The following is an 11,597-nucleotide window of genomic DNA, read 5'->3' on the forward strand; positions in this document are numbered from 1 at the left end:
TTTCACACTTTTTTGTTATGTATATAATTCCACATGTGTTAATTCATAGTTTTGATCCCTTCAGTGTGAATCTACAATTTTCATAGTCATGAAAATAAAGAAAACTCTTTGAATGAGAAGATGTGTCCAAACTTTTGGTCTGTACTATATATATATATACATACATACAGGGCTGTCAAGTGTCATGCATTGAGAGTGACAGTCACGCATTTCGGGCTTTTGTCATACTCTCCCGCTACACATAGTATTTCTCATGCAGAGAAACGTTTTGACTGTTTGTCATATATTTAATAAGCTGCAGCGCCCAAAATGTATCATTGCTGTCTTTATGGAACCGGGCAGGAATCAAACACATCCCCCCGGAGTTCTTAGTCAAGCCTGACACTTATCAGCCAATCAAAAAAAGGAGACTACACAATAGCCAATCAGAAAATACCACTATTGTATATGGGTAAGATTTAACGCAACAACCAATGAAAAAAAAACATATTCATTAGAGAGGGTATTTTCTATGGTCATCTCTCTCTCTCTCTCTCTCTCTCTCTCTCTCTCTCTCTCTCTCTCTCTCTCACTCACTCTCACACACACACACACACACACACACAAATTAATAAATGGAAATTAAATACAAATACTAAATACTTAAATACTTTGTATTTGGCTAAATTGCCGTCAGTAATCCTTACTCCCCCATTAATGTTAATATATATGCCTTATGGCAAACCCTAACAGTCAAATGCACATACGCCGCATAAATATATGTTTTTAACATAGTTTTGAGTTTTGATCTTATTTCTTGTCCAGTTATGTTTTTTCCTTTTTTTTTTCTCATTGTTTCCTGTCTTTGTTACCTTGTCATTGTATAAATAAATCCTACTCTGCAATACTAAAGAGGAGAAGTAAACTACATGTGAGCTTTTGCATCAATGCATCTTTTGCATCAACTTTGGAATAGTCTTCCTGATAGTGTTCGGGGCTCAGACACACTTTCCCAGTTTAAATGTAGATTAAAAACTCATCTCTTTAGTCAGGCGTACACATAATACATCCCATAATATTGTGCACTATTACACCAGACTTGCAAATATCATGAACAGCAGCTACGTTAATTTCTCTCCACTGCTTCTTTCTTTCTACCCATCCCGAAGCATCCAGAAATTGTACCAGATCTGATTGTCTTCTGTGCGATGAAGATTTTGGACCTCCGCTGAGATGAGGCCGACTCTGAGAACCCTGAGGCATCTAGAGATCTACCAGCTCCAGTTGGACTCTGCGATACTAAAGAGGAGAAGTGAACTCCATGTGAGCTTTTGCATCAATACATCTTTTGCATTGGAATAGTCTTCCTGATAGTCAGCAACGAAGTAGATTTTTATCTGGTAGATTAAAAACTCATCTCTTTAGTCAGGCGTACACATAATACATCCCATAATATTGTGCACTCTTACATCAGACTTACAAATATCATGAACAGCAGATATGTTAATCTCTCTCCTCTGCTTCTTTCTTTCTACTCATCACAAGGCATCCAGAAATTGTACCAGCATCTTCCGTGCAATGAAGATATTGGACCTCCGCTGAGATGAGGCCGACTCTGAGAATCCTGAGGCATCTAGAGATCTACCAGCTCCATTTGGACTCTGTGATACTATACATCGATACAACATTTGTCAGACTGTACAGTATATTTATAATCACACCCTCTAGTGTCACACCCCCCAGGGTTGTGTTCTGAGCCCCCTGATGTACTCACTGTACATGTATGACTGTTTTTTTTATCCTAAATTGCATTCCTTTTTTATGCTTATATTCTGGACAGTTGCAAAAAGCATTTCACTCCATGTCATATGTCGTTCACTGCATTTCCCTGTACAGTATGTATGTGACAAATACAATTTGATTGATTTTTTGATTTGTCACCCATATGAGGATGGGTTCCCCTTTGAGTCTGGTTCCTCTCAAGGTTTCTTCCTTCCAACTAATGCCCCCTTTCCACCAGAAAGAACCGAGTGCTTGTTCAGAGCTAGTGTTGGTTCGTAGCTGTTTCCACTGGCGAACCTTCTAACTGAACCGGTTTGCCTTTCCATGCGAGTCTGACGTCACTGTATACGACTCTGGCTCCGAACCACACTCAAACTGCCTTGGTGGAAAAGGGGTATAAGGGAGTTTTTCCTTGCCACTGCTGCCTGAGTCACCTCAGACTTGCTCATTGGGGATAAATACATATACTGTACATTCTGAACTAAATTGATCTAATATTAATCTTGAATTTTGTCTTCTATTAATCTTTATATTATTCTTTATATTAAACTTTTGTTCTATGTTTATGTTCTGTAAAGCTGCTTTGAGACAATATCAATTGTAAAAAGCGCTATACAAATAAACTTGAATTGAATTGAATTGAATTAAATTGCTATACCTGCATTTTTGCCTGGCTTTTTATCCTGATAAACACCGCCTGTGTTGACAGTGACTTACAGTAACATCTCATAATACTAGTACATTCAGATATATGTACAGTAATTTTCATTCATTAAATGTATAGAAAAAAAACACTTAAAAACCCATGTACAGTGAACCCTGGGTTAATTCCTGTTATCTATTATATAGCAGCTATAAATAGTTATTACCTCACGGCTTCATCAAGCCTGGATGATTGTGGCAGACATCATTCATAGCAGCATCAACAGTTGTCGTCACTTTGAGTGGTGGTCATGCTTAAGTAAACAGAACAACTTCCATGAAACATTGTGGTGATGAAGATGCTGGTGAGTTGTAAGGATTGCTTCAGTGTTAGGAAGCTGTTTTCTGAGTTCAGGTGCCCTTGAGAATGAGTGCAACTAACAATCATCAACAATCTCTCACTCTTCTGTCCAAGAAGGACCACACTTCTTAGGATAGCGCAAGACTTCAATGGAGTCTTCTTTTTATGTACGTCATTAGGAAACAATAATCTCATGATGCTAACACAAGGCTTCACTGTACGACTATTTAGTGGAAGTGAAGGAGACCGTCTAGGGCAGGGGTCGGCAACCTTACACACTCAAAGAGCCATTTGAACCCGTTTCCCACAGAAAAAAAACCCACAAGGAACAACCCCTTTTAGAAACTGGAATCCTGATCATTAATTTCATGTTAATTCAATATTACAGAATTCAAATTTAAAGCAGCCAGTAATATGATAAAGAACATTGCATCTGAATATTCACCCTTAGAAATGACATACAGCAAGTGGCATCAGACAGGATCAGAAACAGAAAAGATGATGAGAGAAAAGATGATGGAGAGCTTTGATGAAGAGTTTAATAAGATTGCAAAGGAGTTTAAGAGCTGGTGGACTCTAAGTGTAGATGAAAAACTAAACAGACATGTAGTTACATCTGCTTTAAAACACATCCAGGGCCTTTATCCTAATCTGGTGTTTTTCCAGTTTGATTTGGATCAAATCTTGAATTTGGCTAATGATGAATAATTGGAATATAATTGAAATAAATCTCGCTAATGCTAATTTGTTCTTTTGTGATTTATTGTTTCTTTAATGTCTACTACTGTTTCTATATATAAACTCACACACACCACTGTCATTATTTGATTGATTAATAACATCTTCATTGTTATAATTTGACATAAAATGTTTTATTCCACAGAGCGGCTTAAGTGCTCAAATCTGATTGGTCAGGAGGTCTTGGCTTTAAGCGATCTCAGTCACATTGTCATTTATCAGCTTTGGTGTTGCATCCCGTTACCCCAACATGCATTCTTGCATTATTTCTTACTGATAAATCTGGATCAGTTTCCTTCCAAGATAGAAAAAGGAGGCATGATCTTATTGTTGCTTTCTGTTGCACTATTTTTTATTCAATTACATTTTATTTGTATAGTGCTTCAAACAATGAACATAGTCTCAAAGCATGAAGTACAAAAAGTTAAAGATTAATATTAGACATATTGTAACATTGCAGGTGCCTTTCAGTCTCTTTATAGGCTATCGGTCATGTAGCTGCAATTAGCACAACACGCGACACCTGTGCACTTTATAGGCTCTCGGTCACGTAGCTGCAATTAGCACAACACGCGACACCTGTGCACTTTATAGGCTCTCGGTCACGTAGCTGTAATTAGCACAACACGCGACACCTGTGCACACTGCTATTGGTGTGTGGACAAAGTCTGGGCCAGAGTAGTGTGGTAATATGTATCAGACCACGTAAAGCTCTGAGGTAATATATATAGATTTATATCCAAAAGAGTTAGACAGGAAAAATTTCGATTGAGTCTCAGAGCGGTAATATATATTATATAATAAGTATATATAATTATATTATACATAAATATATTATAAATTTCCCTTATGCTCTTCAACTGCCTCTTCTGGGCCTTTCTAAGGTAACGGTAGAGCTTCAGGTGCATGATGGGGGAGCTTAGCCTCTTAGTCATTGGCTTGCAACACCTGGGGCTAGATTAAATATATTAATAATAATCTAGTGGTTTAAATGATTAGCGTGGATCAGAGGGACATATTCATCATATAATCTTTTCTAAATAAACAGGAAAACTGTATGTTTGTAAACAAATATCAAGTCATGAAGCTTTATTTGTCATTTCAACCATATATAGCTGTTGCAGTACACAGCAAAATGTGACAACGTTTCTCCAGGACTATGGTGCTACATAAAACAGAGACAGGGCTAAGGACGTGTAAGTAGTCTTAGCCACATAAAGTGCAACTGTGCAACTTGGTGCAAACATTGCAGGACAAGACAAACAAGAGAGAAGAGACAGTGCAGGACAAACACTGTGCAGACAAAAAGTTACAAGACAATACAAAAAGTACAAAAAAATACAATACACATACAATACAATACACATAGACAATAAACAGTAAGAGAAACAGCACCGATTGACCAGTGTATATACTGAATGTTCAAACAATATTTCGTGCAGTAACATTAGAATGAACACAGTTTCTTAGCAGCCTTGAGATAATATATAGAATTGTGCAAAAACAGCAAATGACTGAAATATTGTATAGTATGTGCAAAATGGCTGAGATATTGTAAAATATGTGCAAAATGACTGAAATGTCTTGTACAGAGCAATACTTAGCGGCGAAAAAATTGGCAAGACCCCAACCGCTCTCACGTAATTTATACATCACTCTCAGAGAGAGATGTTTGTTCATATTTACAGTTTTTTTCAGTTGCTAATAAACATTGTTCACTACCGAAACCACATTTTCAAAACTCTTCACACAGTCTACATTACCAGCATGAATGTGTGCCAAACAGTTCATCTCACCTACAAAACTAACTCAGATCAACATAACACTGGCAACAATTCTCATTCAGAAAACACACATTTCATTCACAACACTAAAGTTTCAATGATTTTCCACATAAATCAGTTCTTCATATAGAATACTGTAACACAATTGTACTTTATTGAAAGCATTTGTAACACAAACGAATCAGACATTAAACAAAATTAAATTATTTATATGAATATATTACTTGAAAATTATAACCAAAAGGTGAAAAAAGAGTGAAAAAGCTCCAGGGCTGCAATGATAATAACAAAAGAATAAATAAAATACATTCTACGCATTACTGTAACATGTGTAGTTCAATGTGTTCATTGTAGTAAATTACAGTGATGGTTCTAGTCTGCTCTCTCTCTTGCATTTGGCCACAAGTTCTCATCAACATCATTTTCCACCACCACACGAATAAAAACTCCTCTATTGGGGTTTAAGAAAGGGGAGTATGGAGGCAGGTATAATATGGACATCCTGGGATGCAGAGTGGTGGAATGCCACATTATCCCACACAACAATGAAGGAAGGGGAGTTTGAAGCCCTTTGGCTTCTCTCCTCTGCTGGCACAAGTCGAATATGTAGGTCGTTTAGAAATGGAATGAGCCTCTCTGTATTGTAGCTGCCAATGAGTGGTTTGTGTAACAGCAAACCTTCATTGGACATTGCTGCACACATCGTGGTGTTAGCTCCCCTTTGGGACCTCCACAGTCGCTCTCTGTCCCATTAAATTTCTACTCCTCCGTCATGTTTTTCCCAGGTTGAATCCAGCTTCATCCACAAAGATAAAAGTATGTGGAGTTCGTCTGACTTCCAGCTCCATTACCCTCTAAATTGCAAACAGTTTCACAGTAATTGACATTATGCATCAATGTGTATGTACCCAGTTTGGTTACTGAACAGACATCTTCTGAACAGGAGTTCTTTCACACATTCACTGTTTCTCTTAAAGGGTACAGTGTACAGTTGCTTCATCCTTATTTTATGTTTCTCTAGGACTCTGGCAATTGTTGTTGTGCTGACCATATTCACATTTTCAAAAGTGCCATTTTCTACCAGCACTCTCTCCTTAATTTCCCGCAGTTTTATTGCATTTGTTGGCATTTTCCACAATGGCAATTTCTTGTGCATCAGAACAGATTCTCCCTCTCCCCTCCTCTTGTGGGCAATCTTTGGATCCTACAGTAAATCACAACTTTTTTTAAATTGCAATTAGCTTGTAATGATTTTTTTTTTTTGGGCTATAAAATTGAGAATATTATAAAATATTTACTGCATAAATGCTTGGAATTTGCCATCATTCTGTTTTGAATGTGTTTTTAATCATTTTGAATGCAGTGTGTTAGCATTAGAAAAATGTGCTGAAAATACATAGTATTGAACAATGTATTGAACAGTATTCAGTATTGAACAATGCTTGATAGCAACTGAAAAAAACTGTAATATGATCGGTCACAAACATACTGTAATCTGTCACGATGTGACACGGTGAGACACAGGCGAGTGAGGATCCAAATGCAGTTTTAAAGGTTTTTACTAAACAAGACACAAACAAACAGGCAGGCAACGCGGAACAAACGGGAAACGGGGAACATGGACATGCACACACCAACACCAAAAACGACCAACAACATTGAAGTGAACAGACAGAGTCTATATAAAGAACGAGAACCAATCACAAAACAGAGACAGACGGACTAAGACAAAACACCTGGGGAAGAGAATGAATGTAATTAGTGTCCATGGTAACAGATAGGTGGGCGGGGGTCAACAATTAACATCAGGGAGAGACGGCAGACAGAAACAAGGGGAAAACACAGACAGACACATTACATAATCCCTACACAATATAGCTCTGTCTCCCTTTTTCTCTAATAACCACCTGTCTCTTGAGCTCTGGTTTTTTAAAGACAGGCATAAACATGTTCAACAAAGGGAACATGAAAAAACCCCCAAACATTAACAAACCCCAGAAGTAACAACAAATGTCATCAACAGGAACATACATTTTGTTTTTGCACAAAATAGTCTGCATAGGCCCAACAGTAACTCTTTGAACAAAAATTCTGTCAGTTTTCTTAAAGTTTTTCCTGGGACAAGCTACACTGTGGTCCATGTTTTGTATTTATCCAAAGCAGAAAGTGGGCAAGGCCTTGTGTACACTTACAGACTAGAACTGCTGCCTTTTGTTTACGTCCCCTGCAAAAGGAAACCTGTGATCCAATGAATTGTGTTCACTAATCTATGAATTGTGTTGTATTTTCATGTTTAAGTACTGCTCTGGCTACACATTTATAAAGAATCATTTTTTGTTGTTGTTTTCTATGTTTTTTTTTCAAACTCAGTCTGAACAGAGGAGAACATACATCTTCAAATGACCAGGAGAAGAAAATGTTCAAAGTTATGTTAACATCTTACGTGATTATAGAATGTAAAATACAAAATGTTTAAACCCTTTTCAAGACATAATCTAGTGAAGTAAATTTTATATATATTTACAGCTTTAATGAAAATGAAATAAATTGTATAGCAAGGTATTTTGATAGAAAAGAAATTAATATGACTATAGCATGTGAAATTCAAAATGTTTTAAACTTTTTTAAACACATAATCTTTAGTGATCTAAATTATAAAAATATTTACAGTTTTAATGAAAATGAAACGGAATTTATAGCAAGGTATTTTGATAGAAAAAGTACATTCTGATGATACAAATTTGAATAAACAATTTGCATATGCATATTTAAGAAAGAAAGATGGTTCTGAACCAATAAAATTGGACCTTTTCCTCCTAAAGGAAAGCATAGTGAAGATTTTATTATTGAAGAAATCTATAAGATTTAAAAAAAAATTGAGATCAATGATTATTTTGATATTTGGATTTACAACAGTAAATAGTCCTTGTATAGGAAGAAAAGATTATAATCCCTGTATGGACAATTTAAGTAGGTTATCATGCAAATTAAGTAAGGACTATGGAATTAAAATGTACATTGTCTTCAGTAAATATTATGTTTTATCAGACATTTCTAGTATTATTGGAAAAAGTGAACAACTGAAAAAACATTGGATGAAAATTATTCAATATTATAATTCAGAAAAAGTGAAGTTTTCTGTTAGAAATAAAAAAATTAACAACAAAAAAAAATCCCCAAAGAAACAAGAAACATTTTATCCCAAATTTTTGCTGAGTTGTCAAAAATGGAAGAAATGACTTTAGAAGAGTGGACTCAGATAGTCCTGAGAAAAGTCGAGGAGAGCACTGTTACTCCTGATTTAATTGACACTGTTATAGAGGTCGAACACCATGTTCAAGCATAAGGGTGTCCATCAGTACACATGGCACCAGGACACCTTAGGTCGGAAGTCGATGATCGACTTTGTGGTTGTTTCATCTGACCTCCGGCCGTATGTCTTGGACACTTGGGTAAAGAGAGGGGCGGAGCTGTCAACTGATCACCACCTGGTGGTTAATTGGATCCGATGGCGGGGGAGGAAGTTGGACAGACTTGGCAGACCCAAACGTACTGTGAGGGTCTGCTGGGAACGTTTGACAGAGTCTCCGGTCAGAGAGATCTTCAACTCCACCTCCGGCAGAGCTTCAACCAGATCCCGAGGGAGGTTGGAGACATTGAGTCCAAGTGGACCATGTTCTCCACTTCCATTGTCGATGCAGCCGCACGGAGCTGTGGCCAGGTCTCCGGTGCCTGTCGTGGTGGAAATCCCCGAACTCGGTGGTGGACCCCAGAAGTAAGGGATGCCGTCAAGCTGAAGAAGGAGTCCTATGGAGCCTGGTTGGCTCGGGGGACTCCGGAGGCAGCTGATAGGTACCGAAGGGCCGAGCGAGCTTCAGCCCGGGTGGTTACGGAGGCAAAAAACTCGGGTCTGGGAGGAGTTCGGTGAGGCCATGGAGAAGGACTATCGGTTGGCCTCAAAGAAATTCTGGCAAACCGTCCGGCGCCTCAGGAGGGGGAAGCAGTGCCCTGCTCACACTGTTTACAGTGGGAGTGCGAATCTGCTGACTTCGACTGGGGACATCCTCGGACGGTGGAAGGAATACTTCGAGGTTCTCTTCAAACCCCACCGACATGTCTTCCACTGAGGAAGCAGAGGGCGGGGGCTCAGTTGTGGACTCGTCGATTCCCCAAGCTGAGGTCACTGACGTAGTTGAGAAGCTCCTTAGTGGCAAGGCAACGGGTGTGGATGAGATCCACCCTGAGTACCTCAAGTCTCTGGATGTTGTGGGGCTGTCTTGGTTGACATGCCTCTGCAACATCGCGTGGAGGTTGGGGACAGTGCCTCTGGACTGGCAGACATGGGTGGTGGTCCCTCTGTTTAAGAAGGGGGACCAGAGGGTGCGTTCCAACTATAGGGGGATCACACTCCTCAGCCTCCCCGGAAAAAGTCTATGCCAGGGTACTGGAGAGGAGAATTCGGCCGATAGTCGAACCTCGGATTCAGGAGGAACACTGGACCATCTCTATACCCTCGCCAGGTTGCTGGAGGGTTCATGGGAGTTTGCCCAACCAGTTCACATGTGCTTTGTGGATCTGGAGAAGGCTTTCGACTGTGTCCCTTGTGGTGATGAGGTGCAGTGATGAGGTGGATATACTGGTCTGTTGTGGTGAAGAAAGAGCTGAGCCACAAGGCGAAGCTCTCTATTTACCGGTCGATCTACGTTCCTACCCTCACCTTCATGAGCTTTGGGTCATGACCGAAAGGACGAGATCCCGGATACAGGCGGCCGAAATGAGTTTCCCTCCGCAGGGTGGCTGGGCGCTCCCTTAGAGATAGGGTGATGAGCTCGGTCACTCGGGAGGAGCTCAGGGTAGAGCCGCTGTTCCTCCACATTGAGAGGAGTCAGCTAAGGTGGCTCGGGCATCTGTTCGGATGCCTCCTGGACGCCTCCCTGGGGAGGTGTTCTGGGCATGTCCAACCAGGAGGAGGCCCCGGGGAAGACCTAGGACACGCTGGAGGGACTATGTCTCTCGGCTGGTCTGGGAACACCTCGGTATTCCCCCGGAAGAGCTGGAGGAAGTGTCTGGGGAGAGGGAAGTCTGGGCATCCCTGCTTAGACTGCTGCCCCCGCGACCCGGCCCCGGATAAGCGGGTAGAGATGGATGGATGGATGGATGGATGGATGGATGGATGGATGGATGGATGGATGTTATAGAGGTGTTGACTATAGAATTAGAAAAAAAATAATATATATATATATTATATATCTATATATATATATATATATATATAATATATATATATATATATTAATGAAATTATTAATGAACAGGTTGTTAATTTCTACTTAAACCAGCTGCAGGGTATTGAGCACTACCCTGTATTTGTCCCATTAGCTTATATGAGCACTAATACTACTACTACTTATTGTGGCATTGTTACACAAATGCAGTAATTATTTAGAATAAATTTAATTGCTATAGATGTTAACAAATAGATTTTATAGCTTTTAATTAATACTAATATAAATAAAAATGAATACTAAAATAAAAATTAATATACAGTATATATTGAAGCAGCAACCAGTAGCCACTAAGAGGCTGATTAGAGGGAGTTAAAGATGACGTGTTTCAGTTGTATACAGGTGGTTTATTGTAATGTTTGCAGAATGATCACAAGATAAGATTATCTCCAATAAATGATATGTACCAAAGAAACGGTCAACCAGAAAGTGAGGTGAGCGTCCCATCTACTCATCCCCTTCCAACCCTGCATCCACACGCAAACTCACAGGTTATAAGCACCTGTGGATAGACCAAGTGACGTAACAAACAAAAAGTGGCAATTTGGCAATTTCAAAATAAAAGACATCAAAATTACTGGGCACTTTTATTATTATTATTTTTTTAATGAGGCCTAATTGCAGGTGACTGTTTGCCCTAAGGCTCTGCCCTAGTTTTAATTTCTTTATGCTACTCCACACCTGTCCCTTATGTGTCTAATCTTTTCCTCTATATATTCCAATCTTTGTTTCAAATTCATGATTTGTTTTGTCAATGTTTTCTGTTTGGTTTTGTTCTGTTTTTAGTTATATAGTTTGAGTTTTGATCTTATTTCTTGTCCAGTTATGTTTTTTCCTATTTTTTTTTTCTCATTTTTTCCTGTCTTTGTTACCTTTTCATTGTATAAATAAATCCTGTTTGTCTGCTATACCTGCATTTGGGCCTGGATTTTTATCCTGATAAACGCCTGTGATGACAGTGACTTACAGTAACACTCCATAATACTAGTACATTCAGATATATGTAATTTTCATTCATTACATGAA

This window comes from Tachysurus fulvidraco, chromosome 8, assembly GCF_022655615.1.
Source record: "Tachysurus fulvidraco isolate hzauxx_2018 chromosome 8, HZAU_PFXX_2.0, whole genome shotgun sequence".
NCBI classification, from domain to species: domain Eukaryota; kingdom Metazoa; phylum Chordata; class Actinopteri; order Siluriformes; family Bagridae; genus Tachysurus; species Tachysurus fulvidraco.